Here is a 12488-nt window from a genome sequence, read left to right as displayed (position 1 = left end):
AACCCTCGCTAGACATGTCCTTACCTGCTGTGAAGGAGGCAGCTCTGAAGCATAGAAAATGGGGGATGGGGAGGAATTTGAAGTTGGTTGGTTTTGGAGGTGAGGCTCAAGGCAAGGGAGCCAGGATGCTTCCCTATTTGAAATGGGGAGTGTGTGTATTTATATAGGGGGGAACAGAGCCAATATGTTAACATGGGCTGCATACCTGACCCAACATGAGCACAGGGATGCGGGGAGCCTGTTACGGGCTTGGCTTCCCGCAGCGCAGATGGGCCTCAAATCAAGCTGCGACTCGTTTTCCCCAGAGACGTTAAGGAGCAGCTGGGATTAAGGAGCCGAGGAGGAATGTGGTTTGCTTGGTGCTGATGAGCCTCATACTGTACGGAGGCAGAGTCGCACGATGACAGATGGATAATCGCAGCCCCTTCATGTCTAATACCCCGGGATCGCGTGCTCAATCCGAACCCCGCTTGCAAGGAGACCGAGAACCGCAAAAGTCACCCTAAGCAGTCATTTGCTTGCTAATTTCTCTAGCATTAAGCAATTAGATTTCCAGAGCCACCGACTTAACATCTGCCTCTGGAGACCTCCTTGTAGAGCTTCCAAAACCAGGGAAGGAAGTTTCAAGGAAAAGTTTTGCAGAAGCATGTCAAGTTTATAGCATGCTCTTCTTTTTTCTTTTTTCTTTTTTTTAAAAAACCTAGCTGGTTTTTCCTCACCTGTGCACAGTGGGGAGAGCTTTCCCATGAACTAGTCACTATTTGCCTCTCTAATTACTGTAAAATGGGAGCAATTGTCCCTTCAAAGGTGCAAAAGTTAAGATGATAAAACGCACTGGAAATTAGAAATGTTTTTCCTTTTTTTTTTAAAGCCATGGAGGTAAGGCCTCCGAAATGGTGAGGTTAAATGCATCTTTGCCAAATGCAAATTGCATCCCTTGGGGGGAGGGTGTCCAACTAATATCAGGAATGCAGCAAGAGCGGGGAGGGGCAGTTTAACCCCTTGCTTCCCTGCTGCGCTCCGGGTGAAAAGGGAATAGCTTCTTTGAAGGCTCTGTTTGCGCCGAGAGGAAATCCTGCGTTTTGCTTAAGAGCAGGATCAGTCCTGAGTCAGGCTGCTCTTTCCTAACCTCATTCTCCCGAACTGTGAAATGTGGGGTAAGTACCTTGGCCTACCTTACAGGTTTGTTGCGAAATAATGTACGTGACGAAACGCCTTGGATCATATCCAACAGCACGTCCTTCCTTTGCGACGACTCCTTTGATCCAGGGGAGGCTCCTGTCGCTAGAAGGGAAGGGAGGTAATCCTTGCCGGTTCCTCTTCTCGCCCCCTCACTGCATCCAGCACGCCCCCTCCCTCCCAAAAAATCTGCTTTGGTGGGCTTGGGACCCTGGAGAAGTGTGAGGGAGGAGAAATCAGAAAAAAGATGCTTCCTCCGCATTCTGCTGCTGCATGTTTTTTCTTTCTGGACTGAACAGGACTTGAACACTCCAAAGGAGTGTTGGTGCCCCCCCTCTAGACATTGATGTACTACAACTCCCATCATCCTTGGCTCTTGGCCAGGCTGAGTGGGGCTGGTGGGATTTGGAGTTGAATGATGCTTGGAAAGTACCTGCTTCCCCATCCTTGCACTAAACTGAAAAGTGCTGTACAGTGGAGCCTTGGTTCTTGAACTTAATCCATTCCGGGAGTCCGTTCGACTCCCGAAACCGTTCGAAAACCAAGGCGCAGCTTCCGATTGGCTGCAGGAGCTTCCTGCACTCAATCGGAAGCCGCGGAAGCCACACCAGATGTTCGGCTTCCGAAAAACATTTGCAAACCGGAACACTCACTTTCAGGTTTCCGGCGTTTGGGAGCTGATTTGTTTGGGAGCCAAGCTGTTCAAATACCAAAGTACAGTCATACCTCGGGTTGAATGTGCTTCGGGATGAGCGTGTTTGAGTTGCACTCCGTGGCAACCCGGAAGTAATGGAGCGCGTTGCTTCCAGTTTTCGCCGCTTGCGCATGCACAGACACTCAAAATGACGTCACGCGCATGCGCAGAAGTGGCAAAACGTGACCCGCGCACACGCAGGCACGGGTTACGTTTGCTTCTAGATGCGAACGGGGCTCCGGAACGGATCCCGTTCACATCTAGAGGTACCACTGTACAGCTGTACTTTGAGAGATGTTATGAGTATTTCTGCGACGCTCCGCTTCACAGATGCGATTCCGCCTCTGGGAACGATCAGGAGACGATGGTGTTTTGATGGTGCCTTTCAAAAGCACCCCACACCCTGACCCTTTGGGAGATACCCTTTGGGAGTGTCACAATAAAAATCATGTACAGCCAAATAAACAAAACTGACTTGCCACCAAACTGTTTTCCTCACCTTTTGGAGGAGAAAGAGCTGTCCAAGGCCTCTCCCTGGCATTTTGGCAAAGGGCACCGTTACTAAAATGTTTGTTTCCATCACCCTCTACCTCCCCCCCAAGTCTTAATTGTTGGTGTTGACCTTTAAAGCCCTAAACGGCCTCGGCCCAGTATACCTGAAGGAGCATCTCCACCCCCATCGTTCTGCCCGGACACTGAGATCCAGCGCCGAGTGCCTTCTGGCAGTTCCCTCACTACGAGAAGCCAAGTTACAGGGAACCAGGCAGAGGGCCTTCTCGGTGGTGGCGCCCGCCCTGTGGAACACCCTCCCACCAGATGTCAAGGAGATAAACAACTACCTGACATTTAGAAGACATCTGAAGGCAGCCCTGTTCAGGGAGCTTTTTAATGTGTGACATGTACTTTTGATCTTTGTTGGAAGCTGCCCAGAGTGGCTGGGGAAACCCAGCCAGATGGGCAGGGTACAAATAATAAATTATTATTATTATTAATTGGTCCCTGCCTTCTGTTTAGGAAGGTTGAATTGAAAGGCCTTGGCAGCAACGGCGTAGCTAGCCGCTCGGGTGCCCTGTACCTGGGGGCGGAGCAAGCCAGGGCAGGGTGCCACTGCCCCCCCCCCTCAGCTGTAGGGCAGCTAAGGGAGAGGTGATGGGCAGACGCAAGCCCCACGCGCCGGTTCAGGCACTGTGGAGCCTGCAGGCACCCAAACCACCACGTCACTCCCAGGAGAGCTGCGTGGCTCGGGCACGCTGCAGGCTCCATGGTAAGTGCCAGCCCCCGTGGTGTGGTACCCAGTGCCAGCCGCGTTTCATTGTGTTTGTTGACTGAACTAAAACGTTTCGTGAGCCCCCCCCCATTATTTTGAAAACTCATATTTTTGCCAATTTGTCACCCCCCTCAGTGATGACACCCAGGACAAACTGCACCCCCCGCACCCCCTTCCTGCGCCACTGTTTGGCAGGAGGGGTTGGTTCCATTCCATGCATCATTTGTCTGATGAAAATAATTATAATACCCCACCCACCGTAGCCGAGTAAGATGGTGATTGTAAGGTGATTGTGGAGGTCAGTTCTGGATCCACATGTCCTTCCACAGTGGGGACATTGGTTTCCAGGCAGGAGTTGATCATGGTGTGCATTTGACAAGTGTGCCTTCCTCTTAGCACGTTTCTCCCTTGCGTCCTGAGTTTGAGCGTCTTCCAAGCCCATGACACTTTTGGTAAACGGTGTTCTCCAACTGGAGCGCTCACAGGCCAGTGTTTCCCAGTTGTCAGTGTTTATACAGTGGTACCTCGTGTGAAGAACTTAATTCGTTCTGGAGGTCCGTTCTTAACCTGAAACCGTTCTTAACCTGAGGCACCACTTTAGCTAATGGGGCTTCCCGCTGCCACCACACGATTTCTGTTCTCATCCTGAAGCAAAGTTCTTAACCCGAGGTACTATTTCTGGGTTAGCAGAGTCTGTAACCTGAGGTACTACTGTACTACATTTTAAAAGATTTGCCTTGAGAGAGTCTTTAAACCTCTTTTATTGACCACCAGCATTACGCTTTTCATTTTAAAGTTCAGAGTAGAGTAGTTGCTTTGGAAGACAATAACCAGGTATCCGCACAGCATGACCAGTCCAATGAAGTTGAAGAATCCTTGCTTCGACACTGGTGATCTTTGCTTCTTCCAGTACACTGGCATTTGTTCGCTTGTCTTCCCAAGTGATGTGTAATTTTTTTTCAGAGAAACCGTTGATGGAATCTTTCAAGGAGTTGGAGATGGTGTTTATGAGAGTAAACAGTCGTTCTCCCAGAGCTACAATTGCCAACATGCTTAATGAACCGCATCTACCTGGGTTCTTTGGAGGATCCATGTGTTTAAAATATATGGTATGGATGGGGTCTTAATTCACCTCTGTCGATGGGATGGGACAAGACAGGTGGAATTTACACACATATTAAAAAAAGCTGTGAAAATGCTTTATGAAAAACATGTTTTGAAAAATACATTGAATTTCCCATAGCTCACCGTCGCCATCTAGTGTCACATTTGTATATTGCACTTTACAACACACTAAAAACATTTTATTTGTAGCTGTATAGCTGAGTCCAGCTTCTCTGAGTTACTCAAGCCCCTTCGCCACGGCAAGGCATTGAATTCTGGTGCTGGGGGAGACTCTGGAGAGTCCCATGGACTGCAAGAAGATCAAACCCCTCCATTCTGAAGGAAATCAGCCCTGAGTGCCAACAAAGGTCCATATAGTTAAAGCTATGGTTTTCCCAGTAGTGATGTATGGAAGTGAGAGCTGGACCATAAAGAAGGCTGATTGCCGAAGAATTGATGCTTTTGAATTATGGAGCTGGAGGAGACTCTAGAGAGTCCCATGGACTGCAAGAAGATCAAACCCCTCCATTCTGAAGGAAATCAGCCCTGAGTGCTCACTGGAAGGACAGATCCTGAAGCTGAGGCTCCAAGACTTTGGCCACCTCATGAGAAGAGAAGACTCCCTGGAAAAGACCCTGATGTTGGGAAAGATGGAGGGTGCAAGGAGAAGGGGACGACAGAGGACGAGATGGTGGGACAGTGTTCTCAAAGCTACAAACATGAGTTTGACAAACTGCGGGAGGCAGTGGAAGACAGGAGTGCCTGGCGTGCTCTGGTCCAGGGGGTCACGAAGAGTCGAACATGACTAAACAACTAAACAACAACAAGCTGAGTCCGGAGTGTCCTCCTCTGTACCTGGAGGCTGTCAGCTAATTTAGGGGGTGAAGGGGAGGAACTTACGTTGCAGGAGGTTGCAGGGAAAACACACAGCTCCTGGACCTCCCTGCTGCTGCCCACCTCTCCAACACCCAGCTGGCTTATTCTGCCCTGCAGCGGGGCCAGCCCAGGCGTGCAAAGAAGAGGACATTTTTTGCTCTGTCCTTTGAAACAAGAGCCAGTTGCTTGCAATCCAGGCACATATGCAATGCAACTTGCGCTCAGTAATTCAAACCATTTGGTTTCAGGCCCAGGCCAAGGAGGTTGAGCCAAAACACACACAGCTTCAAGACAACTACAGTTTTATGTTGCACAGAGAGAGTTGTGGATACTTTTCTCGGTTTGGCTGACACAGGCCGTTCCCATGGTTTGGGGGGGGGGGTGTGGATTTAAATTATGGCAAGGAGGAGGAACTTACGCAACAGCCTCTGGAATACAAAGCCTGGCCGTGCACGAAGCCTGGAGATGCAGGGGAAAGGCAGTGTGAAGTAATGGGTGGTGCAGCACATCACCATCTGCAGTGTCACCATCTGCAGTGATCATGGAGCCCAAGCTGCTTCTAAACACCCCTTAATCCAAATTTTTAAATCTCCATTCTATTCATAGTTCTTCGTTACAAGTGGTATTGCAATCCTGCTAACGATTTTAACTGTTTACAGTGGTTTTTAAGATAAATTATGAATTTCCACCATTCCTTGTTAAAGGAACGAAACAACATTCGGCTTCGTTGGATGATCAGTCTGAGTTCTAGCTAGTGTGGTTTTGCAATGAAGTTTTTTCGCTCAAAAACCCTGCACCAAAATGCATATAAAATGTGCACATTTTACGGCGGTAATCCATTTAGAAACCTGTACTTGGGGGGGGGGGGGATACATTTAGAAATGTATTGGGACCGCCTCTCCTGGTATGCCCCGCAGAGGACCTTAAGGTCCACAAATGACAACATTTTGGAGGTCCGAAGTCGCAAGGTGGTTAGATTGGTCTCAACTAGGGCCAGGGCCTTTTTAGCACTGGCCCCGACTTGGTGGAACGCTCTGTCACAAGAGACCAGGGCCCTGCGGGACTTGACATCTTTCCGCAGGGCCTGCAAGACAGAGCTATTCCGCCTGGCCTTTGGTTTGGACTCAGTCTGACCCTTATGTTTTCCCTCCCCTTATGGTTTTGATCTATGGGCTACTTTTAAAAAGAGGCTGCATTTTAAATTGCATTTTAACCTGTATTTTAAATTGCCCCCCCCCTTATGTTTTTACTGTAATTTTACTGGTGTTAGCCGCCCTGAGCCTGGCTCTGGCTGGGGAGGGTGGGGTATAAAAAATTATTATTGTTGTTGATGTTGTTATTGTTATTATGAGAAAGCAGGTTCAAAATACATATTAAAATATGCATTTTTATTTGGAATTTTTTTGGGGGTAAAAAAAATCGTAGATCCATAAACGGGACAGAATGGACTCATGAACTAAGATGTGGGGAAAACGGTGGGTCACCCTGATGGGGGATTCCTTGCCGCGTGTCTGCAAACATAGACACTTGAACCTTTCGGCTTTGATCACCTCCCCGAGATCCTGCAGTCCGATGTCATTACCGCATGAATAATAGAGAGCAGAAGGAAGGGAGGGTCCCATCTGGCTCCTCCATTATGAATGAGTCCCTTTCATTTTTAAAGTGGTCCGTCTACTCTCCGCCATCCCTCCAGGGAAGCTTCCGTTAAGGCAGACTCTCCAGCCTGTCATTAGGCTCAGCGCTGAGCCACAAGACGACTCGGGAGCCAGATAAAGTCTCCCAATCTAGACTGAGGGAAAGGATGCTCAAAGAGTGTAAGAACAGAAGACGAGCCATTCTGACTATAGGTAAAGGTAAAGGTACCCCTGACCATTAGGTCCAGTTGGGGACGACTCTGGGGTTGTGGCGCTCATCTTGCTCTATAGGTCAAGATAGCCGGCGTTTGTCCGAAGACACCTTCCAGGTATGATAATAATAATTAATAATAATAATAATAATAATAATAATAATAATAATAATAATAATAATTTATTATTTGTACCCTGTCCATCTGGCTGGGTTTCCCAGCCACTCTGGGCGGCTTCCAACAAAGATTAAAAATACATCATGTGGCCAGCATGACTAAGCCGCTTCTGGCGAACCAGAGCAGTGCACGGAAACGCCGTTTACCTTCCCACCGGAGTGGTACCTATTTATCTACTTGCACTTTTTGCCGTGATTTCGAACTGCTAGGTTGGCAGGAGCTGTGACTGAGCAATGGGAGCTCACCCCGTCGCAGGGATTCAAACCGCCGACCTTCTGATCGGCAAGCCCTAGGCTCTGTGGTTTGCACCACAGCACCACCCGCGTCCCTATTCTGATTATAGTCCAACACAATTCCCATCAACCATGCTAGATAGTAGGGCCAGTGGTCAGGAATGACGGGGTTGTAGTCCAACAACATCTGGGACCCTCAAGGTTGGGGAAAACAGATGTCTGTGACGCCCTTAGAGCAGGCTTAGGCAAACTCGGCCCTCCAGATGTTTTGGGACTACAACTCCCATCATCCCTAGCTAACAGGACCAGTGGTCAGGGATGATGGGAAGTGTAGTCCCAAAACATCTGGAGGACCAAGTTTGCCTATGCCTGCGTTTGAGCACTCGAAACATCATACACACGTTCCGAGGCTCATAATTGTACGATAATTATGTGACAATTGGCAACATTACAGCACCCATGGAAGCTAGGCCAGTGTTGTGTGCATGGGTATATACACATAAAACAAAACAGAGATATTAAAGTCTCGATGCAAAATGTCAGCTTCCAGCTTCTTCAGCTGTGAATCAAAGTGTGCATTTTGCGCCGAGACTTTAATATCTCTGCCTTGTTGCTCCCAGTGTGGTGTAGTGGTTAAGAGCGATAGACTCGTAATCTGGGGAAGCGGGTTCACTTCCCCACTCCTTCACATGCAGCTGCTGGGTGACCTTCTCGAAGCTACCAGCATGAGTTTGACCAAACTGCGGGAGGCAGTGGAAGACAGGAGTGCCTGGCGTGCTCTGGTCCAGGGGTCACAAAGAGACGGGCATGACTAAATGACTAAACAACAACAGAATAGCATTTGTGTTATTTTGCTGCTGCATCACACTGTGAACTCATGTCAAGGTGGTGTTCCACCAAGACCCCTAGATCAGGGATCAGCAAACTTACCGCGCCTCAGGCCGGTGTCTCCAGTGCCGATCGCATGGCGGACCGGAGGGCGGGGGAGCATGTGCCCATACGCGTGCGCATGTGCTATTTCCAGTGCACTTCCAGGTCGGAGGAGCACCAGAAATCGCTTGTGCGCATGTGCACAGACCTTCTCCGACCTGGATGTGCACCGGAAATAACGCCTGTGCATGCGCAAATAATGCTTGCGCATGCGCGCAAGCTATTTCCAGTGCTCCTCCGACCCGGAAGTGGGCAGCTGCGCAGTGCAGCGCTGTAAGAGTGGGCGGCGGCAGTGGGCAGCAGGGGGCACCGCTGGCCGGATAAACGAGTCCCTAGGGCCTTATCCGGCCTGCGGATCTTAGTTTGGGGACCCCTGCCCTAGATCCTTTCCACATATACTACTGTCAAGCCCAGGGCCAGATTTAGGTTTGATGAGGCCCTAAGCTACTGAAGGTAATGGGGCCCCTTATATGTGATATTTTAGGGAGCAGGCTAGCAGGCTGGGTCCATTACTTACATCATAGGAGCGTACACAACACAAAACACTGTTGCTGTATGTAGGTGTAATGGCTTTAGGGGTTGCTTGTGCATAAGTTACCGCCGCTCTGGGCTAGGTTGCCTGGTTAAACCGTTTCTGTCTGGACAGCCATCCACTCCGTGGCTGTTCAGTCGCTAGCAGAATCCGTCAGTGGGCGTTTCTTGAACCTCTTCCAGCAAAGAAGTTCTTTGACGCCAAGTCGCCGCCTACTTTCCCTGCGCGGAAGTCTTCTGCGCAGGGTGGGTGTGGGCAGCGGAGGACCTGTGCTCTCCTCGCTGGTCTCCTGCGAAGAGTCCTGGAGCCTCCTCTCTGCTTCCCCCATCGGCCCCCCTCTATCCCTGGTGTTGCGCTCATTTTCTTCCCCAGCCGGAGACCTGCCTCTCTCCCTGCTTGGCCCCTCTCCAGCATTGCTGTGGAGCCTCGCCTCCTCCTCTAGTTCCGATGGCAGTTCCCTGACAGTAGGTTTTATTTTATTTGGTTTTTTTAATACTGTACTTTGGAAATGTACATCCAGGTTTTTTTCCCTTTAAATTTTTTTGGGGGCCCCAAGAGAGTGGGGCCCTAAGCTATAGCTTGTTTAGCTTATACATAAACCCGGCACTGTCCCCCATCTTATATTTGTGCATCCGGTTCTTCCTGCCTAAGGGCAGAACCTGACATTTGTCCCGATTGAAATTAATTTTGTTACCTTGTGCCCAGTTCTGCAATCTGTTAAGGTCATCTTGAATCTCGATTCTCTCTTCTGCGGCATTCGCTACCCCTCCCAGTTCGGTGTCATCCTCAAATTTGATGAGTATCCCCTCAATTCACACTGGAGAGCCAGTGTGGTGTAGTGGTTAAGGGCAGTGGACTCGTAATCTGGTGAACTGGGTTCGATTCCCCGCTCCTCTACATGCAGCTGCTGGGTGACCTTGGGCTTGTCACACTTCTCTGAAGTCTCTCAGCCTCACTCACCCCACGGAGTGTTTGTTGTGGGGGAGGAAGGGAAAGGAGAATGTTAGCCGCTTTGAGACTCCTTCGGGTAGTGATAAAGTGGGATATCAAATCCAAACTCTTCTTCTTCTTCTTCTGCAATAAATACATGTCTTTGGAATTAACTGCTTCCTTCCTGGATGCAAGGGAAAGCACCTGACACTTTGAAAAGCATCTTCATAAGGGGGTCATGTGTGCTATTTTACAGAGGCCAGCCCTCTATTTCAAGGGCTGCCCTCGAGGTAAGGCTGGGAAGCACTTTCTGCCTGAGACCCAGAGAGCTGCGGGCAGTCAGTGTAGACAATACTGAGCTAAATGGACCAATGGTTTGACTTGGTATAAGGCATCTTTCCTGTGTTCCTTGATTGTAAGATGCTTGGGGCAGAGAGCTTCTGTTGTTTGTTTGTTTATTTTGCTCTGTAAAGCTCTACAGTCATACCTCGGGTTGAATATGCTTCATGTTGAGCGTGTTCGAGTTGCGCTCCGGGTTTGCGCATTACTTCCAGGTTTCGCCGCTCATGCATGCGCAGACGCTCACACACATGCGCAGAAGCGGCGAAAAGCGACACGCGTGTGCGCAGACGTGCAGTCGCTAGTTACATTTGCTTCTGGATGCGAACGGGGCTCCGGAACGGATCCCGTTCTCATCCCGAGGTACCAGTGTATTTATTTATTTTCTTGCATGTATTCCCAAGGTGCCATCTGTGGTTCTCCTCTCTCTCCCCCCCCAACAACCTTGCAAGGTGGGTTAGGTTGAGAGGCAGTGCCTGGCCTAAAGCCACACCCAGCGAGTTTCATGGCCGAGTGGGGATTCGAACCCTGGTCTCTTAGTTCCTAGTCCGACGCTCTAACCACTACACCATGCTGGCCGCTTGTGCTGCACAGACGAAGAAATAACCAGAGCTGTGCTGAATAACACTCTCCAAGTTCAAACTAGTTACCTTTCCAGTGTAGTAAAAGAAATAGCATTTCGTGTCGTTACACAATGACACTTGTAATGTGGAATTAATTATGGTAATTACAGATATCGGTTAAACCACAGAGACTAGGACTTGCCGATCAGAAGGTCGGCGGTTCGAATCCCTGCGATGCGGTAAGCTCCTGTTGCTCGGTCCCTGCTCCTGCCAACCTAGCAGTTCGAAAGCACACCAGTGCAAGTAGATAAATAGGTACCACTGCAGTGGGAAGGTAAACGGCGTTTCCGTGCACTGCTCTGGTTCGCCAGAAGCGGCTTAGTCACGCTGGCCACATGACCCAGAAGCTGTACGCTGGCTTCCTCGGCCAATAAAGCAAGATGAGCGCCGCAACCCCAGAGTCGGTCACGACTGGACCTAATGGTTGGGAGTCCCTTTACCTTAACAGATGGGTAAAAGATGTAGAAAACTTTATCTTAAATATGGAACCCATAGAGGGAAGTTAGGAGGTCCGAAGGTTCAAAAGAACCTTGTATTTTAATGTTTGAAATGGTTAAAGTTAAAATGTATAAAATTATGTAAAACCAATAAAAAATTATATATCTAAAAAAAGAAATAGCATTTTGTGATCCATCCAAATTTCTTTATTGCCTCATGGTCCTAAAGGACAAAAAAAATTTTTTCCTGCCAGTAGCACCTTAAAGACCAACTAAGTTAGTTCTTGGTATGAGCTTTCGTGTGCATGCACACTTCTTCAGATACCTTCAGATATCTTCAGATATCTTCAGATACCTTCAGATACCTTCAGATATCTTCAGATGCATGCACACGAAAGCTCATACCAAGAACTAACTTAGCTGGTCTTTAAGGTGCTACTGTCTTTAAGGTCTTTAAGGTGCTACTGGCAGGAAAAAAATTTTTTTGTTTTGACTATGGCAGACCAACACGGCTACCTATCTGTAACTGGTCCTAAAGGAGTCACGGCTGGCGTCGCCGCTCACGTTCTGGGAATAGCAGGCGCATGAAATAAATTGCACTTCCACGTTGAACCCAAAGTGCATTTGAGGCTCAAAACAGGCACTGGCTGTCCTGACGCACAGAGCTGAGGACGAAACTTCCTTGCGGTTCCCGGGAGACTTGGCTTGATGGCATAGACTCCCAGCGGGCTCCCTGGTGAGGCCGAGAGAAAGATATGTCAGCTCACACACAAGCGCAGCCTGCAATGTGGCTGTTATAAATAGAAAAGTGGTATTTCAAAGACCGGCGGCATCCGAGTCCAACCCTCTCCCTCTCTGCCTGCGCTTTGTTTTGGAAAAACAATGTATCTGACAGCTCAGGTAGAGCATAGACAGTGCACAGTAGCCATCCACTGGCCCCATCCTTCATCATCTCCAGGTTCTCAGAGGCAATGTTTATTATTTTATCTTCCCAAACTTCAGGGCCGGATTCAGGTTTGATGAGGCCCTAAGCTACTGAAGGTAACGTAGGCCTATCACCCACGTACCTACGGTACTGCCTCTCCTGGTATGCTCCGCGGAGGACCTTAAGATCCACAAATGACAACACTTTGGAGGTCCCAAGTCGCAAGGTGGTTAGATTGGTCTCAACTAGGGCCAGGGCCTTTTCAGCACTGGCCCCGACTTGGTGGAACGCTCTCCCACAAGAGACCAGGGCCCTGCGGGACTTGACATCTTTCCGCAGGGCCTGCAAGACAGAGCTGTTCCGCCTGGCCTTTGGTTTGGACTCAGTCTGACCCTT

The sequence above is a fragment of the Podarcis filfolensis genome (genome assembly GCF_964270895.1).
Source record: "Podarcis filfolensis genome assembly, chromosome: 1".
Classification (NCBI taxonomy): domain Eukaryota; kingdom Metazoa; phylum Chordata; class Lepidosauria; order Squamata; family Lacertidae; genus Podarcis; species Podarcis filfolensis.
Note: the sequence above shows the minus strand (reverse complement) of the source record.